Here is a 14901-nt window from a genome sequence, read left to right as displayed (position 1 = left end):
TCCCGTTGTGGAGTCCCTGAGAACAACACGAGTTCAAACATCGGCATCACAGTGCATCCTCGGGTCCAATACCAACTTTCTTTTTGGCCAGGTAATAAAGGTGAACAAGTTCTGGGTTACACAAGTCTTACAGCTTAAAGAAATAAGTTGTTCAATTATATTTCCTCAGAGCAAAACAGGAACATTAGGCAACTCTAAAAATAAACACATATGATCCGATATATATATATATATCAAATTTATGATATTATATTATTCATTATATATTTTCTTTTATTCAGAAAGATGCATTAAATTGAACAAAAGTAACAAAATACATTTATAGTGTTACAAAAGTAATATTTAAACCGAAATGGTCATGTTGAACTCAAAATTCACAGAATCCTGAACAGTTTACACAAAACATTAAGCAGCACAAGGTTTTTTTTTTGTATCATTGATAAGAATAAAAAGAGCATCAAATGTGACACTGAAGACTAGAATAATGGCTGCTGATTCAGTGTTGCCATCACAGGAATAAATTACATTTGAAAATACATTACAATTGAAATTTGTGATTTCAAATTGTAATATTTCACAATACTACTGTTTTTACTGTATTCTTGGTCAAGTAAATGCAGTCTTGGTGAGCATAAGATAATTTAAAAACCATTTAAAAATCTTGCTGGCCCAACTTTTGAACGGTAGAGTATTTTTAAAACTTACAATAATAATCAGATAAAATTATATAGTTGCTTATTATTACTATTCAATAATAATAACAAAAATAGTCAACTTAAAAATTGCTCTACAAAAATGTAACAAAATTGTGTGAAGTTTATACATTTCAAACAAGAAATAAGAAACAAAAATTGCCAGTGAGATAAGAAAAATACACTTAATACAACCCTTGTGCATCAATTAAAAAAAGTTACACATAGGTACACAGAGGACAAAAATGAAAAAAAGGTATAAGTTTATGAAAATTATTTATGAAATTTATTTTATACAAAATATATATTTTATGAATCAAGTTGAACTCTAAAACGGCAAGAAAATAAAAGCCATACATCTAAATAAATTGTGTTCCTAATTTGAGGATGATATCTCAAAAAATGAGCTTTCGGTAGGAGTTTGTTTGGGGGCAGTAACAGATTTTCCCCATTGGGTGCCAGCAAAACTCCACTGGTGCACAGTCATTGGATTTGTTATTTGCAGTTGAGTTTTTCTCTCTCAATATTACAAACACACACATGCACACACACACACATATTTTTTTATAACACACATACTAACCACACTCTGACATCCATACCAACACATCCACACAAATATCGTTGCATAATTTATCCAATTGGCTCTATAATATGCCGAAGCAGAAAACAGGAATAAAGCGATATTTGTTTTATAGGCCAAACCCAAAAAAGGCACCATCTGATAAAAAAATAGTAAAAATTAAAATTTTGAAGCCTTGTCAACAGAATGAAAGCCTCTTAAACAAAGATTGCATCATTTTATAGTTGAATGGCCCTGAGATTCAAAATTTCAGTTTTAATGGGTTTCAATGGGGACATTTTTGTCCAAAAGGCGCTGAGTGGGAGTATTTTGTGGACCTAGTGCAAAAAAGATTTTTCAAAGGAAATGGGGGTGAAATAGTAAAATTACAATAAAAATGCACACCTGTGCCAAAATTCATGAAGTTAACATTAACAAAAAAAAAAAAGTTACACATAGCTACAAAGTGGACAAAAATGTCCACGTCAAAATACTATCATAAAAATTTTAGGTTTGGGTGCAAAGACTTAAGCTTAGTCTCATTTTAAAGAGGACCCTTGCCAGATTATTACTGAAGTTAAACAAGTGAAAAAAGTCAAACCAAAAATTTTGTATAGAGGTTTAAGTTTATGAAAATTATTTATGAACATTATTATCGTTATTTTATATAAAATATATATTTTATGAAACATGTTGAACTCTAAAACTTATATAAATTCAAAGCCATAAATCTAAACAAGTTGTGTTCCAAATTTGAGGTTGATATCTCAAAAAATGAGCTTTCGGTAGGAGTTTGTTTGGGGGCAGTAACAGATTTTCCCCATTGGGTGCCAGCAAAACTCCACGGGTGCACACAGTAATTGGATTTTAGATTTGCAATTGAGTTTTTCTCTCTCAAATATTACAAGCACACAAACACATATACACAAACATTTTTTTTATTACACACATACAAACCACACTCTGACATCCATACCAACACACCCACACAATTATCGTTGCACAATTCATCCAATTTGCTCTATAATATGCCGAGGCAGAAAACAGGAATAAAGCGATATTTGTTTTATAGGCCAAACCTGGAAAAATGGCACTATCTGATAAAAAAATAGTAAAAATTAAAATTTTGAAGCCTTGTCAACAGAATGAAAGCCTCTTAACAAAGATTGCATCATTTCATAGTTAAATGGCCCTGGGATTAAAAATTGCAGTTTTAATGGGTTTCAATTGGGACATTTTTGTCCAAAATGCGCTGAGTGGGAGTATTTTGTGTAGCTACTGCAAAAAATATTTTTTTAAGAAAATGGCGGTGAAATAGTAAAATTCCAATAAAAACACACACTTGTGCCAAATTTTAAGCAGTTAGCATTAACACAGGCAAAGCGATCAAAAACACCAAACTGAAAAGGACAAAAATGTCCATAAGGAAGCACAATACATTCTTTCAAAACATGTCTCCATTAACTAAGTCTTTTTCCAACTAGCTTTAGCCTACAGTTGGTTCACCCTCCGCTTATAATAAAAAATATTGAATAAAGAAAAGACTTCTGACTATTACAGAGACTTTAAATGTCTTTTATGACACATGGCGGCATAGAGAAATAGGGTTGATCTGTTATTCACAGTTCTGCCTACTGAAAAGCTTACAGACATAAAGAGAGAAGGTAAAGTCATAATTCAAAGATGGCTGGTGATCTTGTGGTGGTGGTGGTGGCGGCAGAGGGGGTTAATCCCGGTCCATCTGCCTAACAACACCTCTCCCTCTCTCAGCGGAGGCCTTAGATCCACCTGCACTGAACCAGGGGCTCTCAGCTAAAGATTTGGGCTGACCTGCATAAAGGCTCCCTGCAGACTTTGCCTCCCTGTCTTCCAAATCGCCAATGCCTGACTTTGAAGTTTCCAGAAGGAGAGACACAGAGGGGCCTGCAATCTCAGCAGCATGGCTGTTCTCAGGATTAAGGGGCACAGATGAGCCACGAGGTGCTTCCTGGCTCCGAATGTGTAAGCTTTTTCCCTCCCCAATGCCAGCGCTGATGGATTAACAGACAAACTAAAGGCAGCAGAAAACACACACAATGCACAAACAAAGTGTAATGCAGCACCAGGTCCTAAGAAATCAATTTGTGAATAATAACAGAAGGAGGGGGGATGCTGGTTTTGACCCTTCTTTTCTCCTCCTTCTCCTGCCACTCTGCTTATTCTTTTAACACCATATTTAGTTCTGCACTCCGAAAAAACTAAATTTGAATCGTCACTTAGCTTCTTATAAAGCAATACTTTTGATGCAGAATTTATTTTACTGCTGTTTTATTATTGACATACATTGCTGTGAAAAAGTATTGGTGCCCCTTTCACCCTTTGTAAAACGCAAAAGACTTTGGACTTCGGACTGGCTGCAGAAAAAAAAAGAGACTGCAATTGGGCCCATACGAAAACAAAACAAGGATAAATATCGGAAGGGCATTAAATGTAGTCACGCAATGCTGTTGTTAACATTAACGATTAGAGAACAAAACATAATTTGCACGGTTCGACGTGATGTGATAAGAGATCGTTAGATTCAGAACAAAAATGGATGTTACTTACTTGTTCAGATGACATTTTTCGGTGAAAATTATTATGCTGGTCATACTTCCACAAAAGTAGAATCTATGATTCCGAATGACAGTATTCACACCAGCGTGGTGACTGATAGCCGCACACTCATCAAAACATTGGATTCATCCGCGCTGTGCTGTGCCGTGCACAACCCACGTAAAGTTGATAATTTCGCGAATAACTGCAATTGCTGATTTCGAACAGAGATAGCGACAGAGGAAATACTACGGACTGCAGCTTTAAACGGCAAATGGCAATCACCTTTAATTTGATCTGAGTCTTTGTTTCTTTGCAGTCCTTCAGATGTCAACATGACTCTGTGTTTTGGATTATTGCATCATACAAATTACATTTAAGCTCACGGTCAGATGCTCGGACAATCTATTAAAGAATTATCTAGTATATGGGACAATACAAGTTACTTTTCAATGATAAGTCACCGAGGCCACCACAGGCAGCAAAACACTGTAGGCATCATGATCAGATTATTACAATGTACACTGCTGTATTTGCTTGACAACTGATAAAGGTAGACAACCACCTTACAAAAAGTTACATTGACTCATCTGTCAATAGAATAAACGAAGGTTTGGGATCATCACATGCTTTATAACAAACATGATACAAACTTTGATGTTCTTCTTAGTGAACAGAATTTTTTGCCTTACTACAATTCCATAAAGTCCATTTTTGTACATTCCCTTTCTTATTGCAGAGTGATGGACCGTGACCTTCAGTGATGCGAGAGAAGCATGTAGTTCTTCGAAAGTTTGTCTGTGATAATTTATAGCTTTCCAGATGAGGTGCCACTTTTAGAAATGTTGACCGCTTTTGGGAACATTCATCACTAAGAGTCTCTGACTCACTCAAACTTAATTTTTTAAGTTTTGAAGACTGTGGGGGCAATTATTTTTTCACAGAGACAAAATTTGGCATTTTTGACTTTTTTTTATAATATGACTGATTTATGAATTATATTTTTGACTTTTCACATAATGACAATTGTGTTGCGCAGGCTTCGTATGCCTACATTTTTATTGTGATTACATGAAAATATTCAGGTAGAGAAATTCACGCCAAATGTACTTGAATGTGCATACAAAGACAATGATAAATACACATTTACAATCAACAGAGCAAGTGCACCTGATTTTAGCAAGGTTTTTACAACTACCTCAGCCAAATGCTTATTGGTGGAGTGGATGGGTGGAGGGGGCAGGACTGATGGGCAGTTTGCCTGAGATCAGTGCACAGCTGCAGGGCCTGCAGGCAGACAGATAGAGCCCCACTACAGCAGGTGCTGACATTAATGAGAGTGATAAACCATGAGAGAGAATTTATAAATCAGTAAAAAGCTATGGTGGAACAAACCCTCTGCTGGCATCTGCCCATTCTGCTGACCAGTGGTTAAATAAACCTATTATGAGGGGAAGAGTATTTGTTGACAAAAATGACGTGAAGCCAGATTCGCCATTCGAGGTTATTTCAATTGTTAGGTAGGCTTAAGGTTGAGATGAATTGTTGTTTTTGAGGCTGCTGGAAAGCCATCAAACATTCTCAAACTTGAAAAAAAAAAAAAAAAAAAAAGCTCAATTCTGTCTTTTGTGTCACCAAGTGTTTGATCAGCTATCTTCTGAGATTGGAGAGTAAACTGTACTTTGATGAACATGAATGAAGATTAAAAAGTGGAGGAGCAGAATATGGCCTCTGTGTCTGTACAGAGATCCAAAAACGTCTATCAGCATCACTTTTTATGTTAGCGAATAAATGAATGGTGCTTAGGATTTCTGAAGGAAACTGTGAGACTAGGAGCCATTAGCAGGTCACATATCTGTGACCACCACTGCACAAGTTTTTAAATAGAAAAATGAGTAAACCGCTAGACATTGCACTTGGTAACAGTGTACTAAAAGCCATTAAGCTATTAGGAAACAGACGCTCTCCTGAAAGGTACACCGCAATGACCTTAGTGAGAAAATAAAGTGGCATAATTAAATAAATCAGATTAGCTATATGATGGCTAAAACAAGATTTCGAATTGCATAATTAGTGATGATTATTTCTCTTGACTCTGTAATTATGATTATTAATGCTGATTTGATTTTTTAGTTAATAATTATTTTGTTTAGCCTCAAAATAATTTACCATAGTTTCTGCCAAAATACTATAGTGAACCCAGTTACTAAAGATGCAATACATTGACAACATTGGTTATCGGGTGATATTGGAAATAGAATTGCTGATATCGGATATTTATTAATAATAAAGATTTCCTTTGCTGTCATCTAACACTCACTTAAAATTAATCTTTAAAAAGCACTAATGAAATAACACCCTTAAATGTAATGTTTGGAAAATCTAAACATTACAAATAATTAAAAAAAATCATACTGTACATTATAATGTTGTGATGCTTGAACTGACTTGTAGTATTGAAAATTATTGATTTTAGTTTAAATAAATTAAATCTAAAGTAAAATAGTAAAGAATTTTAATAATCAAACATTTATCAGTTTATTTTACAATACATTTTTATATTGAAGAATCGCTATAACAACTGCACATCATATTCTTCATGTAAGATGCAATCAAAACAAGGTGAGAATTAAATTTAAAAGAAAAAAATTCTGTAAACAATATTTTACACAGTTAATCGCAGCACCCATAATAGTAATCATGATTATTTGGGATTCACCGTGCAGTACTAACTTGTCACACACTTTTAGAGAGAAAGGGGAAAAATTATCCGGAAGCTGGCATGTTTGGGCATGATCAGTGGTAAGTATCAAATTACATTCATAATCGGCCTTACAGTCGTAAAAGTATGTCCTCGGCTTTACTAAAGATCCCTTCCATAGAGTCTGCATCAGCTGAACAGAATTATAATTCTGCCACCCCTTTCTATCTGTGCACAAAGCTGAATGTGAGTAGTCATATCTCATGCCGTATCTCTACGGTCATGGTCATGGACAGTCTGGAGGACTTGAACTCGTCTTTGTTCAAATACACATCGGGTGATAAACTACATTGGGAATAGTGATAGCAGTTAAACGACCGAGCACATAATAGCTCCATATGGCTCATCTAAATAAAACAACCATAAGCTGTCAGAGCAGAGCAGCGGCTCCATGGAGCTGCAGAAAGGTGGAAGCGCAGGAGGACGCCTATGATGTTTAGCCTTCCACGGGGCCCAAGGTCAAACGCAACCCTGCATCTGGCCAGCCATCTGCTCCCCGCAGCCGGCCGACAGAGCCTGTCACCACCAGCTCTGCTCTTCAGCCTTGTGGGATGTGTCTTGATCTCTAAGGGATATCTGTGTAGACAGGGGGCATGAGTAAAAGGGCCTTGCACAGGTGCTCTGTGATGCATGTGTGTTTCCAGCAGATTTTTTCCCACTCTTCATGTCAAGTCTCCCGTCTCATCTGTTTTGTCTTCTCTTAAGTGATCTCTCTCTCGATTCTGTCGTCTGCTTGTTTCTCTTTTTCAATGCGTTTGAAAATCTGCCCACCTCCCCGTTACCCTTTCCAACTGTGATACTTTTCTATCGTTTGTCGCCTGCTCGCCGTGAGACTTGATTTAAACAGATTGTCTGACAGATTGTCAGACGTTTCCTTTAAATTATATTTGTATTCCTCTAAAAATCAACAGACGCGGATGGCCTCGGGTGAATAGTCCAGCCAAAAATAATGAAGTTGGATGATATTTCAATTTTCTGTCAAATCAAGTCATTGTCCTTCGGAGGGGCTCAACTCTACTTCAAGCAAATTTCAACAAAAGAGCAGGACGCAAAGAAAAAACAAAATAAACCGTTTGAGTGTGACTTTCACCAATTCAATAATCTTTTCCCCACAGGTTCTTACCTCAAAAGATGATCCAATCAGACAGCAGGACTGCAGTCATTTGAGGATAAAGATCTGGATCGCTTAAGAAAGCTGTGACATTCCGCAACCGACCTAAGAACAAAAACAACAATAACTGATCAGTGATGAACATCAGTTTTAAGATGACCATAATTAAAATAAAAAAAATTAAAATAAACACTAGGGCTTAAAAGTTTGGGGTCTGTAAGAGTTTTTTTTTTTTTTTAAGTAATCTTCTTCTTCTTAATGTTGTGCTGCATAATACTTTTGTGGATACCATCACACCATAGATTCTGCTACAACTGAAGAACGTGTTCTTATCTATTGTCTCCACAGACACACAAATTAGGCCTTTTAATTCATAAAATATCTGTTTGTGTGATCAGCACCAGTTAATGAAGCTATAGACTGTCATCCCAGGACTGTGACACTAAGACACCGAGCCAAAACTAACAGAACGAGCGCTTAGAGAAAACAATGTCTTTCCTGAGAAGATGATGGAGGCGCTTTTCACTTAACATTCATTATGGGCAGATTTCTAACCAAATCTCTACAAATCCCCCATCAGAAGCTGCCCAAATCTCAGGGCATCTCAGAGCGCAATCTGCTCTTCCAATCTGCTGTGTGAGAATGAGATACTAGCCAAAGCCAGCTCCTTACTGACAGCACCCGTGTCTCAACAAATCTCCTGTCTCAGCTGCATCTCCTTATTCTCTTGGTCAGTCTGTCTGCCTCTCTTTAGCTCTCTCTATGTCACTCTCTCTGCACCTTATTCTCGGTCTCCCACCCCATTTTGCTTTACATAAAGACGGGCTGCAGACACAGAGGAAATGCAGTACTGCAACATCTTGTATCACCAGAGAGTAATATGAATTACAAAAAAGAAAAATTGATCTAATAACAGCCATGTTTAATATTGCAAAATGATTCTCAACTTGCAAATCCCCTCCAGGGCAATGTGAATTAGTTATGCTCATGTAGAGCGGTCTCGTAATTCAGCAAATTCTGCAGCACTACCTGCATTTGTTAAACGGCTTTCAAATGACTGAAGTAATAATGAACAGCATGAGAGTGTGAAAGTGGCTGTTATACAAACATTATATACAAGCATTTTTATCATATTTTTTTCAATTTAAATTCACAGTCTGAGGAGGGAAGACAATCACCTGGTCAGTGCTGGACACAAATCTTCTCTGCATGTACTCAAGGTAAAAGACTGGATTTGGGTGAAATCCAAAGCTCAGTGTGGAAAATGTAACAGTTCACTCTTACTCTTACTCTTACTCTTACTCTTACTCTTACTCTTACTCTTACTCTTACTCTTACTCTTACTCTTACTCTTACTCTTACTCTTACTCTTACTCTTACTCTTACTCAGACACAGATTCAGACACAGACACAGACACAGACACAGACACAGACTCAGACACAGACTCAGACACAAAATTCTGCCATTATTCCCTCCAATGTTATTCCAAACCCATGTGGTTTACTTTTTCAGTAGAACGTAAAAAAGGAGATATTTTTTGGAGCATCTTCACACCGTGACCATGTTTGTAAAAGTCCCGGTTAAACAGATATAGTGACAGATCTTTTCTTATTGTGACACAGAGCGTATGCGTCACATATGAGAATTCTGATATCTTTACCGGAAGGTCCAGTTATGACATTTTGATTAAACATTAAGAGGTATCAAAAAAAAAAAATATATAAAACATTTAGGTAAATTGAAACATTTGCACAAGATAAATTGTTTACAATAAGATCTATAACATGAATTTACATTTTTATGCCAACTTCAAGCTTAAAAAAAGTTTTAAAATTAGTCAATACAAAGTGTGTGCTATTTTCCAAGTCATATTGTGCGGAACAGACCAACACTGTTCCTCAACAAAGGACATTATTCACAAACTATCTTCATCTCCAGTGAGCTAAATAACTCAATCCACAGTCAGCAACCCAATCATTGAGTTGGATTCAAGAAACGGATCAATCTAATTCGTTCACAACTCGTTCTTGTGCGGCAGTTCTTTCCACTGAGCCTGTTGATCCTTTCAACAAATCGAACAACGAAATTTGTTCACGAATACGAGTACGATTGATTCCACTCTCTAGTTCAACTCACGGACTCAATCAAGATCATTAGTAAATAAAGTACATTTTGGTCCATCTTTGTATGACTTCAAAAAATCTGGAATATAATTCACAGGTTATATAGACTGTCTTTAAGAAACATTTATTGTGCTTTTTTGGTGCTTAGGTGGTCACTATAACTGTTGTTGCATGGAAACAGCCTCCATGTATATCTTCAGTATCATTTTTGAGCAAACTATTCATTAACATCCTGTTTACATTTAGCCCTCATTAGCAGTTTTTTTTAAAGCATCATAAATCCAAGCACAATGGACTTTACACCTTCAGAGCCAACATCTCAAAGTACACCTTGTCTGGATCAATGCAAAAACAAAATCAGTACAGTTCGACTAGTGCTGAGGAATAGGAAACCTGATCTTAGATCAGCATTTCAACACAAAAATGTTTCTCCAAGTCCTTGTAAACCCACAGTCTGCAGCGTGCAGAATACAAGTGGCGCTCCGCCAACATTCCTCAAAGGCTTTTAAAGCACAAACCCTGATAAGAACCCTGGCCAGCTGGTCAACCTTCGCTCTTTACAGTTCACTGTGAGGCTGTCGGGGAGGAAAGGGCTAACAGCTAAACCATCCATCCTGTATTTTTTCCAAAACCTTCATCTAAAAAGCTCATGCTTAAAAGTCAGAGTGTACATGATGCCGATACGTTTTACATTACTTCAGCCAGGAGCATACTGAATAGAACAAGTAAAAACAACTTAAGTGCATCAATAACAATATATTTAGAGGTTATGAGATGCTTTTTAGGAGCTCAGCCAGAGACTTACTTTCAATTAGTCCATAATGAGTCAAGTCCAATGGGTTTTTTTAACGTGGTAAAATGCAGTATAAACAAACAGTAGTTGTGTGCCACTGAGGACTTCAGTGTACATTAGGAGCTAGCTCCATTTAAAGAATAGCACTATTACATTATCCAAATGTCTTTCACAATATTTAAACACTTGCAATTTAGCAAATGCTTTTTTTACAAAGAGCCTCACTGTTCAAAAACTAAAAGGACAGGACAGCCAGTTCTCGTGCAATAATCTGGTGTTTTGCGTATTGCTTAAAAAAATAAATAGGAAAAAAAGTTTGAGATCTTCCTCTGGCCATCGCATGGTCCGGAATTTCCAAATTACCAAATATCACTACCATAGGAATATCATAGATAGACTCTTAATGGATTGTCATTATAGTTTCACTCATTTTCCCTGCTAGATTTCACAACCAAAGTTGCTTTGAAACTTTTATCTATCTGCTTTTAAAAGTGGGCATGTGGTCATTCAGAAAGAATCCAACCCATGCCTAAATTTATAGCCGAAGGAGAAAAAAAGAACATGCTGGAAACGTTTATGACTAAACAAATCTGAGTGAGCCATAGTCAGCATTCCAGAATCTATGTGCTTAGATTAACTGTAGAGAGTGATTTTATTACTCCAGCTTGGCTTGGTCTTACTTCATTTTTTTTTCCAACTCTGTACTCAAGTAATGCTGCTTATTTAAATCACACTCCAAAACACACGTTTAGCTTTAGCTTTCACTGAAAACACTCATTTTTGGCTTCTCCTTAGAATCTATTTAAAGACACAAACCAAATCCATCCAAACCGCGATGAAATGTGCACAAGCTGAGTTTCGTCCAAGCTGAGAAAAGTTCCTGAAAGGAACGTCTGATTCGCTGAGCCGCTGAAGTTTGATTTAGTCAGAGAGCCTGAGGCGGAAGGTCTCATCGTCCCAGATCAATCTCTGGAGAGAGATCATCACCGGGGAGTCTTACTAATGATAAATAACGCATGGACATCATCTCACCAAAACATACAGATCAGGATTAAAAAAAATTAAAAAAAACACACACACACATTACTAAGATTAATGTAATGCTGAGACTAATTCATTTTTAAGTCTCTGGTCTTTAAAGATGCACAGATTCTGTCCAATATGATTAGATACAATATTGTGCAGTTAATTAAAAATAAAACACTAAAAACTAAAATCAATCATTTTTAAAGGGTTAGTTCACCCCAAAATGAAAATTGTGTTTTCTTTTACTCATCTTCATGTCGCTTCAAACCAGTAAGATTTTCCTTCATCTTCGGAACACAAATGCAGATTTTAAATGAAATCAGTGAGATTTCTGTTCCTCAATTGACAGTCTATGCAACTACCACTTTGACGCTTCAAAACTTTCATAAAGAAATCGTAAAACTAATCCATATGAATTGTAGTCAATTTTCTGGAGACACAATCACTTTATAATGATGAACAGTTTGAATTTAGACTTTTACATCATGCATCCCTAGTTGTCTTATGAAACTTTAGTGAGATGATCACAGATGATAAACTGAATGGTCCTCGCTGAATACCGAAACAGGCATCAAAAACACCAATCAACACAAACAAAGGTCTCCGACTTGCAAAATGTCATCAAAATTAGTTATCTCCATCCCATCCACTAATGTTTCAGACCACTTTTAAAATCTTTTACCACTCGCCAGGAACAAGTTGGCAGTAGTTGTTTCCGTTCCCAAAAAAAAGCAGAGATGTAGGTCGGGATTCTATTTCAGCCCAGTTGAGGACATCAGGCCACCATTTCCCCCTCTCTCTCCATCTTTTTTTCCCCCTCTCAGAGTGCAAACGATTTGACCCTGGTCATCTTCCACCTTCAACTTCCCTCTGGAAAAAAAAAAATCAATGGCTTTGGCATTCAGAACACATTGCTCCTGCTTAACCTTTGACCTTTCGACCCAGTCAGGCTGCGTCAGGACTCATGAAGAATATGCAGACTTTGTCTTTTTTTAAAGTATCTTCACTTAAAACACTGCAGGGTGGTTTTGATGCAGCCTGGGAGGAAAGTACAGCACCTTAATTTTCACTGGGGAAAAAAATAAATAATCAAATTGAAATGAGCCATTCCAGGCGATCAAAATTTTCGATTAACATATTCCTTCAGCTGCAAACCTGAAATCACAATAAACACGCAGTGTCGCTATCTTTCTCTCGCTCTTCTTTTTTATATGACCCACCAGGAGACTATTACGACAGAATAATAACTGTGGAAACGATTTTGCTAAAGAAACATAATATTATTAAAGTGAAGTACAATCTGCCATTGTCCCTTTCCCATCTGCTGGTGGTGTGTGATATGAGAGATTTATAGAGTAGTTCAGCATGTTAGTTTAACTGATGGAGCATTCTGTGTGATAATAAGCTGCCGATCGTCACAGAGGAATGAGATTAGCTCTTCCCGTCGATCTAGTACACGCTATTATCATGCTAATTGAGAAATAACCAAAAAAATCTAAATCTGAACTGAAAGCAGCGTTGCTGTACGCGCAAGCGCTATGGTTAACTGTGGCTGAATGGTTTGCTCAGCGAGCTTTTGAGGGACACATTCAATGGTCACGTATGCTACAGCCACCAGTTAATTAACAGGGCATAAAAGGTAAAGGATCCTTCTGAAAGGTCTTGCCCATGTCATAACCTCAACACAGATATTTTATTTTTTCAGATTCTTATATATAAATTATGCTACCCATTTAGGACTGCACAATTAATTAAAATAAAAGAATAAAAAGGAGCTCCATTTACAGTATTTTAAGCAGTCTCAGAGCTGAATGCTCCACACAAACTCCAATTTCCTAATAATGTGCCTTTTAATGCGAGTTAATGTGCATTAATTTGCTTATAATGCGTATTCTGACATTTACAAATTTCCTTTACTTAAGTCGTTATACAAATAAATAACACCACCGAGTCACATAAAAGGAAGAGATGTCAGCAATGTAACAGAAGAAATTATGACAATACATTACTATTAAAATTCCAATATTCAATAATAATAATACTCATGTACATCATTATCCATTAACAAATTGTTCACTTATTTATATCTCATTTGTTGATTGAGTGAAGGTGTTTAAAAAACACAATAAATATATAAAATCTATATTATATTGCTAATATTCATTTAATATTAATGCTGATACTAATATTTTCTTAATTTTTTTTTCTTACTCTAGCCAAGCATAATATGAGATGTGGATGTTTATTATATCACAATTCAAATCGCAATTGCATTATTTCCCAAAAAATATAATAGTATTTGTTTACCAAATCATGCAGCCATATAGATTATCCGTGGTGGGGGGAAAAAAGAGGCTGCTAAAAAGCGCTTCACAAAGCAAAAACGACCTCAAAAGCCAACTAAATACGCTTGTAAGCCCATTTTCATCCTATATTCAAGCTCATATATTCCATTTGACACACCCTAGGGAAGAAGTCCAGTTACTGTTGGTATATGATGATGAGATACACTGGAGATATTTTTAGGGGATCAGTCTGGAGGGAGAGGTGGATGGGATGGGGGCAGACTTGATTATTTCATGTAGTTTGAACGCCCCTAAGTAATATCCATTGTGATCACTATATATGCTGACGAGAGAGAGAGAGAGAGAGAGAGAGAGAGAGAGAGAGAGAGAGAGAGAGAGAGAGAGAGAGAGAGAGAGAGAGAGAGAGAAAATCTGGGTATATGCCTGTAGTGAGAGATGCATTAAGGATAATATCAGTCTCTGTGGTTGAAATGTGTTTATGGTGAGTTGTTTTTCATACATCAGAGATTGCTCCGCAGGGATGAGCTGCAGGCCAACACACAGATAATGTGAGAAAGCAATAAAGCGAGATCAAATGAAGCAGCCTGGAAGCACTACACTAGAAATGTGTGTGTGCGTGTCTGTGGGAGAGAGAGATTTGCTGGTACCTGTTATATCACAAATAGCTTGAAAGGATAAAAGACCAAAAAAGACTGTGATGTACATGCATTTCCCTTCCCACATGCACAGTTGAGTCATCACATGGTTAACGGTGGGACATACTTGCGTAAACTGAGGCGGTTGGGGGCGGGTGGTTGGAGTGAGCGCTCTGGCTGAGGGCCAGGGGGGTTATTTTATACCCCTTCCCCAAGTCTCAATTCTGGCCCTCATGTCCACAGCCAGACCTAAAAATAAACCGTCTCTAAAAGTGCGTTTCCAGAAACATTGTGCGAGAGGGGCGTCTGTTTCTAAT

General features: G+C 36.9%; 1 protein-coding gene across 4 annotated transcripts in view; it reads right to left on the bottom strand.

Annotated features, from left to right (window-relative positions):
• The window catches only part of sema6cb (semaphorin 6Cb), a 151673-nt gene that overhangs the window by 124812 nt on the left and 11960 nt on the right, over nucleotides 1–14901 (bottom strand). For 3 of the 4 annotated variants that reach the window (XM_077215225.1, XM_077215184.1, XM_077215215.1), the window contains exon 2: nucleotides 7713–7805. The gene's annotated coding sequence lies outside the window, so the exon portion shown is untranslated. Of the gene's footprint in view, nucleotides 1–7712; nucleotides 7806–12325; nucleotides 12458–14901 lie in introns of those variants that run through there. The other variant, XM_077215207.1, reaches the window with a different exon arrangement.

The sequence above is a fragment of the Siphateles boraxobius genome, unplaced genomic scaffold (assembly GCF_051911475.1).
Source record: "Siphateles boraxobius isolate OS27281-9 unplaced genomic scaffold, OSU_SipBor_1 12, whole genome shotgun sequence".
NCBI classification, from domain to species: Eukaryota; Metazoa; Chordata; class Actinopteri; order Cypriniformes; family Leuciscidae; genus Siphateles; species Siphateles boraxobius.
Note: the sequence above shows the minus strand (reverse complement) of the source record. Positions and strands in the feature narration are given on the sequence as shown.